The following is a 13636-nucleotide window of genomic DNA, read 5'->3' as shown; positions in this document are numbered from 1 at the left end:
AATACAAAAGGCACAATGCCGACTTAAGTACAAGAGGACTGCCACTCTAACTTTCTATGATTTGAACCTCTCCTGTGAGTCCAGTTTTCGATTCAGATGCTTCACTTCAGGTTTACTGTATCCCTTGGACCTTCTTATTGTCGATGAAACACAGGAATTCCATCTGAATTTAATACAAAAGGCACAATGCCTACATAAGTACAACAGGACTGACACTCTAACTTTCTATGATTTGAACCTCTCCTGTCAGTCCAGTTTTAGTTTCCGATGCTTCACTTCAGGTTTACTGTATCCCTTGAACCATCTTATTGACGATGAAACACAGAAATTGCATCCGAATGTAATACAAACGTCACAATGCCGACTAAAGTACAAGAGGACTGACACTCTAAATTTCTATGATTTTAACCACTCCTGTGAGTCCGATTTTAGATTCCGATGCTTCACTTCCGGTTCACTGTATCCCTTTTACGTTCTTATTGACGATGAAACACAGAAATTGCATCCGAATTTAATACAAAAGGCACAATGCCATCTTAAATACAAGAGGACTGACACTCTAACTTTCTATGATTTGAACCTTTCCTGAGAGTCCAGTTGTAGATTCCGATGCTTCACTTCAGGTTTACTGTATACCTTGGACCTTCTTATTGACGATGAAACACAGAAATTGCATACGAATTTAATACAAAAGGCACAATGCCGACTTAAGTACAAGAGGACTGACACTCTCTCTTTCTATGATTTGAACTTTTCCTGTGAGTCCAGTTTTAGATTACAATGCTTCACTTCAGGTTTACTGTGTCCCTTGGACCTTCTTATTGACGATGAAACACAGAAATTGCATCCTAATTTAATACAAAAGGCACAATGCCGACGTAAGTACAAGAGAACTGACACTCTAACTTTTAATGATTTGAACCTCTCCTGTGAGTCCAGTTTTAGTTTCCGATGCTTCCCTTCAGGTTTACTGTATACCTTGGACCATCTTATTGACGATGGAACACAGAAATTGCATCCGAATTTAATACAAAAGTCACAATAACGACTTAAGTACAAGAGGACTGACACTGTAATTTCTATGATTTGTACCTCTCCTGTAAGTCCAGCTATAGTTTCCGATGCATCACTTCAGGTTCACTATATCCCTTGGACCTGCTTACTGACGATAAAACACAGAAGTTGCATCCGAATTTAATGCAAAAGGCACAATGCCGACCTAAGTACTAGAGGACTGACACTCTAACTTTCTATGATTTGAACCTCTACTGTACGTCCAGTTTTAGTTTCCGATGTTTCACTTCAGGTTTATTGTATACCTTGGACCTTCTTATTGACGATAAAACACAGAAATTCCATCTGAATTTAATACAAAAGGCACAATGACGACTTAAGTACAAGACGCCTGACACTTTCACTTTCTATGATTTGAACCTTTCCTGCGGGTCCAGTTTTAGATTCCGATGCTTCACTTCAGGTTTACTGTATCCCTTCGACCTTCTTATTGACGATGAATCACAGAAATTGCATCCGAATTTAATACAAAAGGCACAATGCCGACTTAAGTACAAGAGGACTGACACTCTCCCTTTCTATGAATTGAACCTCTCCTGTGAGTCCAGTTTTAGATTACAATGCTTCACTTCAGGTTTACTGTGTCCCTTGGACCTTCTTATTGACGATGAAACACAGAAATTCAATCCGAAATTAATACAAAAGGCACAATGCCGACTTATGTACTAGAGGACTGACACTCTGACGGCCTATGGTTTGAACCTCTCCTGTGAGTCCAGTTTTAGTTTCCGATGCTTCACTTCAGGTTTACTGTATCCCTTCGACCTTCTTATTGACGATAAAACACAGAAATTGCATCCGAATTTAATACAAAAGGCACAATGCCGACATAAGTAGAAGAGGACTGACACTCTAACTCTCAATGTTTAAACCTCTCCTGTGAGACCAGTTTTAGTTTCCGATGCTTCCCTTCGGGTTTACTGTATACCTTGGACCTTCTTATTGACGATGAAACACAGATATTGCGTCCGAATTTAATACAAAAGGCACAATGCCGACTTAAATACAAGAGGACTGACACTCTAACTTTCTATGATTTGAACCCCTCCTGTAAGTCCAGTTTTAGTTTCCGATGCTTCACTTCAGGTTCACTGTATCCCTTGGACCTTCTTATTGACGATGAAACACAGAAATTGCATCCGAATTTTGTTGAAAAGGCACAATGCCAACTTAAGTACAAGAGGACTGACACTCTAACTCTCTATGATTTGACCCTCTTCTGTGAGTCCAGTTTTCGATTCCAATGCTTCACTTCAGGTTTACTGTATCCCTTGGACCATCTTATTCACGATGAAACACAGAAATTGCATCCGAATTTAATACAAAAGGCACAATGCCGACTTAAGTACAAGAGGACTGCCACTCTAACTTTCTATGATTTGTACCTCTCCTGTGAGTCCAGTTTTCGATTCCGAAGCTTCACTTCAGGTTTACTGTATCCCTTGGACCTTCTTATTGACGATGAAACACAGGAATTCCATCTGAATTTAATACAAAAGGCACAATGCCTACATAAGTACAACAGGACTGACACTCTAACTTTCTATGATTTGAACCTCTCCTGTCAGTCCAGTTTTAGTTTCCGATGCTTCACTTCAGGTTTACTGTATCCCTTGGACCTACCTATTGACGATGAAACACTGAAATTGCATCCGAATTTAATACAAAAGGCATAATGCCGACTTAAGGACAAAAGGCCTGACACTCTCTCTTTCTATGATTTGAACGTCTCCTGTGGGTCCAGTTTTAGATTCCGATGCTTAACTTCAAGTTTACTGTATCCCTTGGACCTTCCTATTTGACGATGAAACACAGAAATTGCACCCGAATTTAATACAAATGGCACAATGCCGACTTATGTACAAAAGGACTGACACTCTAACTTTCTATTATTTGAACCGCTCCTGTGAGTCCAGTTTTCGATTCCGATGCTTCACTTCAGGGTTACTGTATACCTTGCACCATCTTATTGACGATGAAACACAGATATGGCATCCGAATGTAATACAAAATGCAGAATGTCGACTAAACTACAAGAGGACTGACACTCTAGCTTTCTATGATTTGACCCTCTCCTGTGAGTCCGGTTTTAGATTCCGATGCTTCACTTCAGGTTTACTGTATCCCTTTTACCTTCTTATTGACATTGAAACACAGAAATTGCATCCGAATTTAATACAAGAGGCACAATGCCGACTTACGTACAAGAGGACTGACACTCTAACGTTCTATGGTTTGAACCTCTCCTGTGAGTCTAGTTTTAGTTTCCGATGCTTCACTTCCGGATTACTGTATCCCTTGGACCATGTTATTGGCGATGAAACACAGAAATTGCATCCGAATTGAATACAAAAGGCACAATGCCGACATAAATAGAAGAGGACTGACACTCTAACTCTCAATGATTTGAACCTCTTCTGTAAGTCCAGTTTTTGATTCCGATGCTTCACTTTAGGTTTACTGTATCCCTTGGACCTTTTTATTGACGATGAATCACAGAAAATGCATCCGAATTTAATACAAAAGGCACAATGCCGACTTAAGTACAAGAGGACTGACGCTCTAACTTTCTATGATTTGAACCTCTCCTGTGAGTCCAGTTTTCGAATCCGATGCTTCCCTTCCGGATTACTGTATCCATTGGACCTTCTTATTGACGATGAAACACATTAATTCAATCCGAAATTAATACAAAAGGCACAATGCCGACTTATGTACTAGAGGACTGACACTCTGACGTCCTATGGTTTGAACCTCTCCTGTGAGTCCAGTTTTAGTTTCCGATGCTTCACTTCAGGTTTACTGTATCACTTGGACCTTCTTATTGACGTTAAACCCAGAAATTGCATCCGAATTTAATACAAAAGACACAATACCGACATAAGTAGAAGAGGACTGACACTCTAACTCTCAATGTTTTGAACCTCTCCTGTGAGACCAGTTTTAGTTTTCGATGCTTCCCTTCAGGTTTACTGTATACCTTGGACTTTCTTATTGACGATGAAACACAGATATTGCGTCCGAATTTAATACAAAAGGCACAATGCCGACTTAAATACAAGAGGACTGACACTCTAACTTTCTATGATTTGAACCCCTCCTGTAAGTCCAGTTTTAGTTTCCGATGCTTTACTTCAGGTTCACTGTATCCCTTGGACCTTCTTATTGACGATGAAACACAGAAATTGCATCCGAATTTTGTACAAAAGGCACAATGCCAACTTAAATACAAGAGGACTGACACTCTAACTTTCTAGGATTTGAACCTCTTCTGTGAGTCCAGTTTTCGATTTCAATGCTTCACTATAGGGTTACTGTATCCCTTGGACCATCTTATTGACGATGGAACACAGAAATTGCATCCGAATTTAATACAAAAGGCACAATGCCGACTTAAGTACAAGAGGACTGCCACTCTAACTTTCTATGATTTGAACCTCTCCTGTGAGTCCAGTTTTCGATTCAGATGCTTCACTTCAGGTTTACTGTATCCCTTGGACCTTCTTATTGTCGATGAAACACAGGAATTCCATCTGAATTTAATACAAAAGGCACAATGCCTACATAAGTACAACAGGACTGACACTCTAACTTTCTATGATTTGAACCTCTCCTGTCAGTCCAGTTTTAGTTTCCGATGCTTCACTTCAGGTTTACTGTATCCCTTGAACCACCTTATTGACGATGAAACACAGAAATTGCATCCGAATGTAATACAAACGTCACAATGCCGACTAAAGTACAAGAGGACTGACACTCTAAATTTCTATGATTTTAACCACTCCTGTGAGTCCGATTTTAGATTCCGATGCTTCACTTCCGGTTCACTGTATCCCTTTTACGTTCTTATTGACGATGAAACACAGAAATTGCATCCGAATTTAATACAAAAGGCACAATGCCATCTTAAATACAAGAGGACTGACACTCTAACTTTCTATGATTTGAACCTTTCCTGAGAGTCCAGTTGTAGATTCCGATGCTTCACTTCAGGTTTACTGTATACCTTGGACCTTCTTATTGACGATGAAACACAGAAATTGCATACGAATTTAATACAAAAGGCACAATGCCGACTTAAGTACAAGAGGACTGACACTCTCTCTTTCTATGATTTGAACTTTTCCTGTGAGTCCAGTTTTAGATTACAATGCTTCACTTCAGGTTTACTGTGTCCCTTGGACCTTCTTATTGACGATGAAACACAGAAATTGCATCCTAATTTAATACAAAAGGCACAATGCCGACGTAAGTACAAGAGAACTGACACTCTAACTTTTAATGATTTGAACCTCTCCTGTGAGTCCAGTTTTAGTTTCCGATGCTTCCCTTCAGGTTTACTGTATACCTTGGACCATCTTATTGATGATGGAACACAGAAATTGCATCCGAATTTAATACAAAAGTCACAATAACGACTTAAGTACAAGAGGACTGACACTCTCCCTTTCTATGAATTGAACCTCTCCTGTGAGGCCAGTTTTAGATTACAATGCTTCACTTCAGGTTTACTGTGTCCCTTGGACCTTCTTATTGACGATGAAACACAGAAATTCAATCCGAAATTAATACAAAAGGCACAATGCCGACTTATGTACTAGAGGACTGACACTCTGACGGCCTATGGTTTGAACCTCTCCTGTGAGTCCAGTTTTAGTTTCCGATGCTTCACTTCAGGTTTACTGTATCCCTTCGACCTTCTTATTGACGATAAAACACAGAAATTGCATCCGAATTTAATACAAAAGGCACAATGCCGACATAAGTAGAAGAGGACTGACACTCTAACTCTCAATGTTTAAACCTCTCCTGTGAGACCAGTTTTAGTTTCCGATGCTTCCCTTCGGGTTTACTGTATACCTTGGACCTTCTTATTGACGATGAAACACAGATATTGCGTCCGAATTTAATACAAAAGGCACAATGCCGACTTAAATACAAGAGGACTGACACTCTAACTTTCTATGATTTGAACCCCTCCTGTAAGTCCAGTTTTAGTTTCCGATGCTTCACTTCAGGTTCACTGTATCCCTTGGACCTTCTTATTGACGATGAAACACAGAAATTGCATCCGAATTTTGTTGAAAAGGCACAATGCCAACTTAAGCACAAGAGGACTGACACTCTAACTCTCTATGATTTGACCCTCTTCTGTGAGTCCAGTTTTCGATTCCAATGCTTCACTTCAGGTTTACTGTATCCCTTGGACCATCTTATTCACGATGAAACACAGAAATTGCATCCGAATTTAATACAAAAGGCACAATGCCGACTTAAGTACAAGAGGACTGCCACTCTAACTTTCTATGATTTGTACCTCTCCTGTGAGTCCAGTTTTCGATTCCGAAGCTTCACTTCAGGTTTACTGTATCCCTTGGACCTTCTTATTGACGATGAAACACAGGAATTCCATCTGAATTTAATACAAAAGGCACAATGCCTACATAAGTACAACAGGACTGACACTCTAACTTTCTATGATTTGAACCTCTCCTGTCAGTCCAGTTTTAGTTTCCGATGCTTCACCTCAGGTTTACTGTATCCCTTGGACCTACCTATTGACGATGAAACACTGAAATTGCATCCGAATTTAATACAAAAGGCACAATGCCAACTTAAGTCCTAGAGGACTGACACTCTAACGTTCTGTGATTTGAACCTCTCCTGTGAGTCAAGTTTTAGGTTCCGATGCTTCACTTCAGGTTTACTATATCTCTTGGACCTTCTTATTGACGGTGAAACACAGAGATTCCATCTGAATTTAATACAAAAGGCACAATGCCGACTTAAGTACAAGAGGCCTGACACTCTAGCTTTATATGATTTGAACCTCTCCTGTGAGTCCAGTTTTCGATTCCGATGCTTCACTTCAGGTTTACTGTATCCCTTGCACCATCTTATTGACGATGAAACACAGAAATTGCATCCGAATTTAATACAAACGGCACAATGCCGACTAAAGTACAAGAGGACTGACCCTCTAAATATCTATGATTTTAACCACTCCTGTGAGTCCGATTTTAGATTCCGATGCTTCACTTCCGGTTCACTGTATCCCTTTTACGTTCTTAGTGACGATGAAACACAGAAATTGCATCCGAATTTAATACAAAAGGCACAATGCCGACTTAAGTACTAGAGGGCAGACACTCTAACGTTCTATGATTTGAACCTCTCCTGTGAGTCCAGTTTTAGTTTGAGATGCTTCACTTTAGGTTTACTGTATCCCTTGGACCTTCTTATTGACGATGAAACACAGAAATTGCATCCGAATTTAATACAAAAGGCACAATGCCGACATAAGTACAAGAGAACTGACACTATAACTTTCAATGATTTGAACCTCTCCTGTGAGTCCAGTTTTAGTTTCCGACGCTTCCCTTCAGGTTTACTGTATACCTTAGACCATCTTATTGACGATGAAACACAGAAATTGCATCCGAATTTAATACAAAAGGCACAATGCCAACTTAAGTACAAGAGGACTGACACTCTAACTTTCTATGATTTGAACCCCTCCTGTAAGACCAGTTTTAGATTCCGATGCTTCACTTCAGGTTTACTGTATCCTTGGACCTTCTTATTGACGATAAAACACAGAAATTCCATCTGAATTTAATACAAAAGGCACAATGCCGACTTAAGTACAAGACGCCTGACACTCTCACTTTCTATGATTTGAACCTTTCCTGCGGGTCCAGTTTTAGATTCCGATGCTTCACTTCAGGTTTACTGTATCCCTTCGACCTTCTTATTGACGATGAAACACAGAAATTGCATACGAATTTAATACAAAAGGCACAATGCCGACTTAAGTACAGGAGGACTGACACTCTCTCTTTCTATGATTTGAACCTTTCCTGTGAGTCCAGTTTTAGATTACAATGCTTCACTTCAGGTTTACTGTGTCCCTTGGACCTTCTTATTGACGATGAAACACAGAAATTCAATCCGAATTCAATACCAAAGGCACAATGGCGACTAAAGTACAAGAGGACTGCCACTCTAACTTTCTATGATTTGAACCTCTCCTGTGAGTCCAGTTTTCGATTCAGATGCTTCACTTCAGGTTTACTGTATCCCTTGGTCCTTCTTATTGACGATGAAACACAGGAATTCCATCTGAATTTAATAAAAAAGGCACAATGCCTACATAAGTACAACAGGACTGACACTCTAACATTCTATGATTTGAGCCTCTCCTGTCAGTCCAGTTTTAGTTTCCGATGCTTCACTTCAGGTTTACTGTATCCCTTGGATCTTCTTACTGACGATGAAACACGGAAATTGCATCCGAATTTAATACAAAAGGCACAATGCCATCTTAAATACAAGAGGACTGACACTCTAATTTTCTATGATTTGAACCCCTCCTGTAAGACCAGTTTTAGATTCCGATGCTTCCCTTCAGGTTTACTGTATATCTTGGACCTTCTATTTGAAGGTGAAACACAGAAATTGCATGCGAATTTAATACAAAAGGCACAATGGCGACTTATGTACAAGAGGACTGACACTCTAACTTTCTATGATTTGAACCTCCCCTGAGAGTTCAGTTTTAGGTTCCTATGCTTCACTTCAGGTTTACTGTATCCCTTGGATCTTCTTATTGACGATGAAACACAGAAATTGCAACCGAATTTAGTACAAAAGGCACAATGCCATCTTAAATACAAGAGGACTGACACTCTAACTTTCTATGATTTGAACCTCTCCTGTGAGTCCAGTTTTAGATTCCGATGCTTCACTTCAGGTTTACTGTATCCTTGGACCTTCTTATTGACGATAATACACAGCAATTCCATCTGAATGTAATACAAAAGGCACAATGCCGGCTTAAGTACAAGACGCCTGACACTCTAACTTTCTATGATTTGAACCTTTCCTGAGAGTCCAGTTGTAGATTCCGATGCTTCACTTCAGGTTTACTGTATACCTTGGACCTTCTTATTGACGATGAAACACAGAAATTGCATACGAATTTAATACAAAAGGCACAATGCCGACTTAAGTACAAGAGGACTGACAGTCTCTCTTTCTATGATTTGAACTTTTCCTGTGAGTCCAGTTTTAGATTACAATGCTTCACTTCAGGTTTACTGTGTCCTTTGGACCATCTTATTGACGATGAAACACAGAAATTGCATCCGAATTTAATACAAAAGGCACAATGCCGACGTAAGTACAAGAGAACTGACACTCTAACTTTTAATGATTTGAACCTCTCCTGTGAGTCCAGTTTTAGTTTCCGATGCTTCCCTTCAGGTTTACTGTATACCTTGGACCATCTTATTGACGATGAAACACAGAAATTGCATCCGAATTTAATACAAAAGTCACAATAACGACTTAAGTACAAGATGACTGACACTGTAACTTTCTATGATTTGTACCTCTCCTGTAAGTCCAGTTATAGTTTCCGATGCACCACTTCAGGTTCACTATATCCCTTGGACCTGCTTATTGACGATAAAACACAGAAGTTGCATCCGAATTTAATGCAAAAGGCACAATGCCGACCTAAGTACTAGAGGACTGACACTCTAACTTTCTATGATTTGAACCTCTACTGTACGTCCAGTTTTAGTTTCCGATGTTTCACTTCAGGTTTATTGTATACCTTGGACCTTCTTATTGACGATGAAACATAGACATTGCATCCGAATTTAATACAAAAGGCACAATGCCAACTTAAGTACAAGAGGACTGACACTCTAACTTTCTATGATTTGAACCCCTCCTGTAAGACCAGTTTTAGATTCCGATGCTTCACTTCAGGTTTACTGTATCCTTGGACCTTCTTATTGACGATAAAACACAGAAATTCCATCTGAATTTAATTCAAAAGGCACAATGCCGACTTAAGTACAAGACGCCTGACACTCTCACTTTCTATGATTTGAACCTTTCCTGCGGGTCCAGTTTTAGATTCCGATGCTTCACTTCAGGTTTACTGTATCCCTTCGACCTTCTTATTGACGATGAATCACAGAAATTGCAACCGAATTTAATACAAAAGGCACAATGCCGACTTAAGTACAAGACGCCAGACACTCTAACTTTCTATGATTTGAACCTTTCCTGAGAGTCCAGTTTTAGATTCCGATGCTTCACTTCAGGTTTACTGTATTCCTTGGACCTTCTTATTGACGATGAAACACAGAAATTGCATCCGAATTTAATACAAAAGGCACAATGCCGACTTAGGTACTAGAGGGCAGACACTGTAACGTTCTATGATTTGAACCTCTCCTGTGAGTCCAGTTTTAGTTTGAGATGCTTCACCTCAGGTTTACTGTAACCCTTGGACCTTCTTATTGACGATGAAACACAGAAATTGCATCCGAATTTAATGCAAAAGGCACAATGCCGACCTAAGTACCAGAGGACTGACACACTAACTTTCTATGATTTGAACCTCTACTGTAAGTCCAGTTTTAGTTTCCGATGCTTCACTTCAGGTTTATTGTATACCTTGGACCTTCTTACTGACGATGAAACACAGAAATTGCATCCGAATTTAATACAAAAGGCACAATGCCAACTTAAATACAAGAGGACTGATACTCTAACTTTCTATGATTTGAACCCCTCCTGTAAGACCAGTTTTAGATTCCGATGCTTCCCTTCAGGTTTACTGTATATCTTGGACCTTCTTTTTGAAGGTGAAACACAGAAATTTCATGCGAATTTAATACAATAGGCACAATGGCGACTTATGTACAAGAGGACTGACACTCTAACTTTCTATGATTTGAACCTCCCCTGAGAGTTCAGTTTTAGGTTCCTATGCTTCACTTCAGGTTTACTGTATCCCTTGGATCTTCTTATTGACGATGAAACACAGAAATTGCAACCGAATTTAGTACAAAAGGCACAATGCCATCTTAAATACAAGAGGACTGACACTCTAAGTTTCTATGATTTGAACCTCTCCTGCGGGTCCAGTTTTAGATTCCGATGCTTCACTTCAGGTTTACTGTATCCCTTCGACCTTCTTATTGACGATGAATCACAGAAATTGCATCCGAATTTAATACAAAAGGCACAATGCCGACTTAAGTACAAGACGCCAGACACTCTAACTTTCTATGATTTGAACCTTTCCTGAGAGTCCAGTTTTAGATTCCGATGCTTCACTTCAGGTTTACTGTATTCCTTGGACCTTCTTATTGACGATGAAACACAGAAATTGCATCCGAATTTAATACAAAAGGCACAATGCCGACTTAGGTACTAGAGGGCAGACACTGTAACGTTCTATGATTTGAACCTCTCCTGTGAGTCCAGTTTTAGTTTGAGATGCTTCACCTCAGGTTTACTGTAACCCTTGGACCTTCTTATTGACGATGAAACACAGAAATTGCATCCGAATTTAATGCAAAAGGCACAATGCCGACCTAAGTACCAGAGGACTGACACACTAACTTTCTATGATTTGAACCTCTACTGTAAGTCCAGTTTTAGTTTCCGATGCTTCACTTCAGGTTTATTGTATACCTTGGACCTTCTTACTGACGATGAAACACAGAAATTGCATCCGAATTTAATACAAAAGGCACAATGCCAACTTAAATACAAGAGGACTGATACTCTAACTTTCTATGATTTGAACCCCTCCTGTAAGACCAGTTTTAGATTCCGATGCTTCCCTTCAGGTTTACTGTATATCTTGGACCTTCTTTTTGAAGGTGAAACACAGAAATTGCATGCGAATTTAATACAAAAGGCACAATGGCGACTTATGTACAAGAGGACTGACACTCTAACTTTCTATGATTTGAACCTCCCCTGAGAGTTCAGTTTTAGGTTCCTATGCTTCACTTCAGGTTTACTGTATCCCTTGGATCTTCTTATTGACGATGAAACACAGAAATTGCAACCGAATTTAGTACAAAAGGCACAATGCCATCTTAAATACAAGAGGACTGACACTCTAACTTTCTATGATTTGAACCTCTCCTGTGAGTCCAGTTTTAGATTCCGATGCTTCACTTCAGGTTTACTGTATCCTTGGACCTTCTTATTGACGATAATACACAGCAATTCCATCTGAATGTAATACAAAAGGCACAATGCCGGCTTAAGTACAAGACGCCTGACACTCTAACTTTCTATGATTTTAACCTTTCCTGAGAGTCCAGTTGTAGATTCCGATGCTTCACTTCAGGTTTACTGTATACCTTGGACCTTCTTATTGACGATGAAAAACAGAAATTGCATACGAATTTAATACAAAAGGCACAATGCCGACTTAAGTACAAGAGGACTGACACTCTCTCTTTCTATGATTTGAACTTTTCCTGTGAGTCCAATTTTAGATTACAATGCTTCACTTCAGGTTTACTGTGTCCCTTGGACCTTCTTATTGACAATGAAACACAGAAATTGCATCCGAATTTAATACAAAAGGCACAATGCCGACGTAAGTACAAGAGAACTGACACTGTAATTTTTAATGATTTGAACCTCTCCTGTGAGTCCAGTTTTAGTTTCCGATGCTTCCCTTCAGGTTTACTGTATACCTTGGACCATCTTATTGACGATGAAACACAGAAATTGCATCCGAATTTAATACAAAAGTCACAATAACGACTTAAGTACAAGATGACTGACACTGTAACTTTCTATGATTTGTACCTCTCCTGTAAGTCCAGTTATAGTTTCCGATGCATCACTTCAGGTTCACTGTATCCCTTGGACCTGCTTATTGACGATAAAACACAGAAGTTGCATCCGAATTTAATGCAAAAGGCACAATGCCGACCTAAGTACTAGAGGACTGACACTCTAACTTTCTATGATTTGAACCTCTATTGTACGTCCAGTTTTGGTTTCCGATGTTTCACTTCAGGTTTATTGTATACCTTGGACCTTCTTATTGACGATGAAACACAGACATTGCATCCGAATTTAATACAAAAGGCACAATGCCAACTTAAGTACAAGAGGACTGACACTCTAACTTTCTATGATTTGAACCCCTCCTGTAAGACCAGTTTTAGATTCCGATGCTTCACTTCAGGTTTACTGTATCCTTGGACCTTCTTATTGACGATAAAACACAGAAATTCCATCTGAATTTAATACAAAAGGCACAATGCCGACTTAAGTACAAGACGCCTGACACTCTCACTTTCTATGATTTGAACCTTTCCTGCGGGTCCAGTTTTAGATTCCGATGCTTCACTTCAGGTTTACTGTATCCCATCGACCTTCTTATTGACGATGAATCACAGAAATTGCATCCTAATTTAATACAAAAGGCACAATGCCGACTTAAGTACAAGACGCCAGACACTCTAACTTTCTATGATTTGAACCTTTCCTGAGAGTCCAGTTTTAGATTCCGATGCTTCACTTCAGGTTTACTGTATTCCTTGGACCTTCTTATTGACGATGAAACACAGAAATTGCATACGAATTTAATACAAAAGGCACAATGCCGACTTAAGTACAAGAGGACTGACACTCTCTCTTTCTATGATTTGAACCTTTCCTGTGAGTCCAGTTTTAGATTACAATGCTTCACTTCAGGTTTACTGTGTCCCTTGGACCTTCT

Source organism: Schistocerca americana, chromosome 3, assembly GCF_021461395.2.
Source record: "Schistocerca americana isolate TAMUIC-IGC-003095 chromosome 3, iqSchAmer2.1, whole genome shotgun sequence".
NCBI classification, from domain to species: Eukaryota; Metazoa; Arthropoda; class Insecta; order Orthoptera; family Acrididae; genus Schistocerca; species Schistocerca americana.
Note: the sequence above shows the minus strand (reverse complement) of the source record.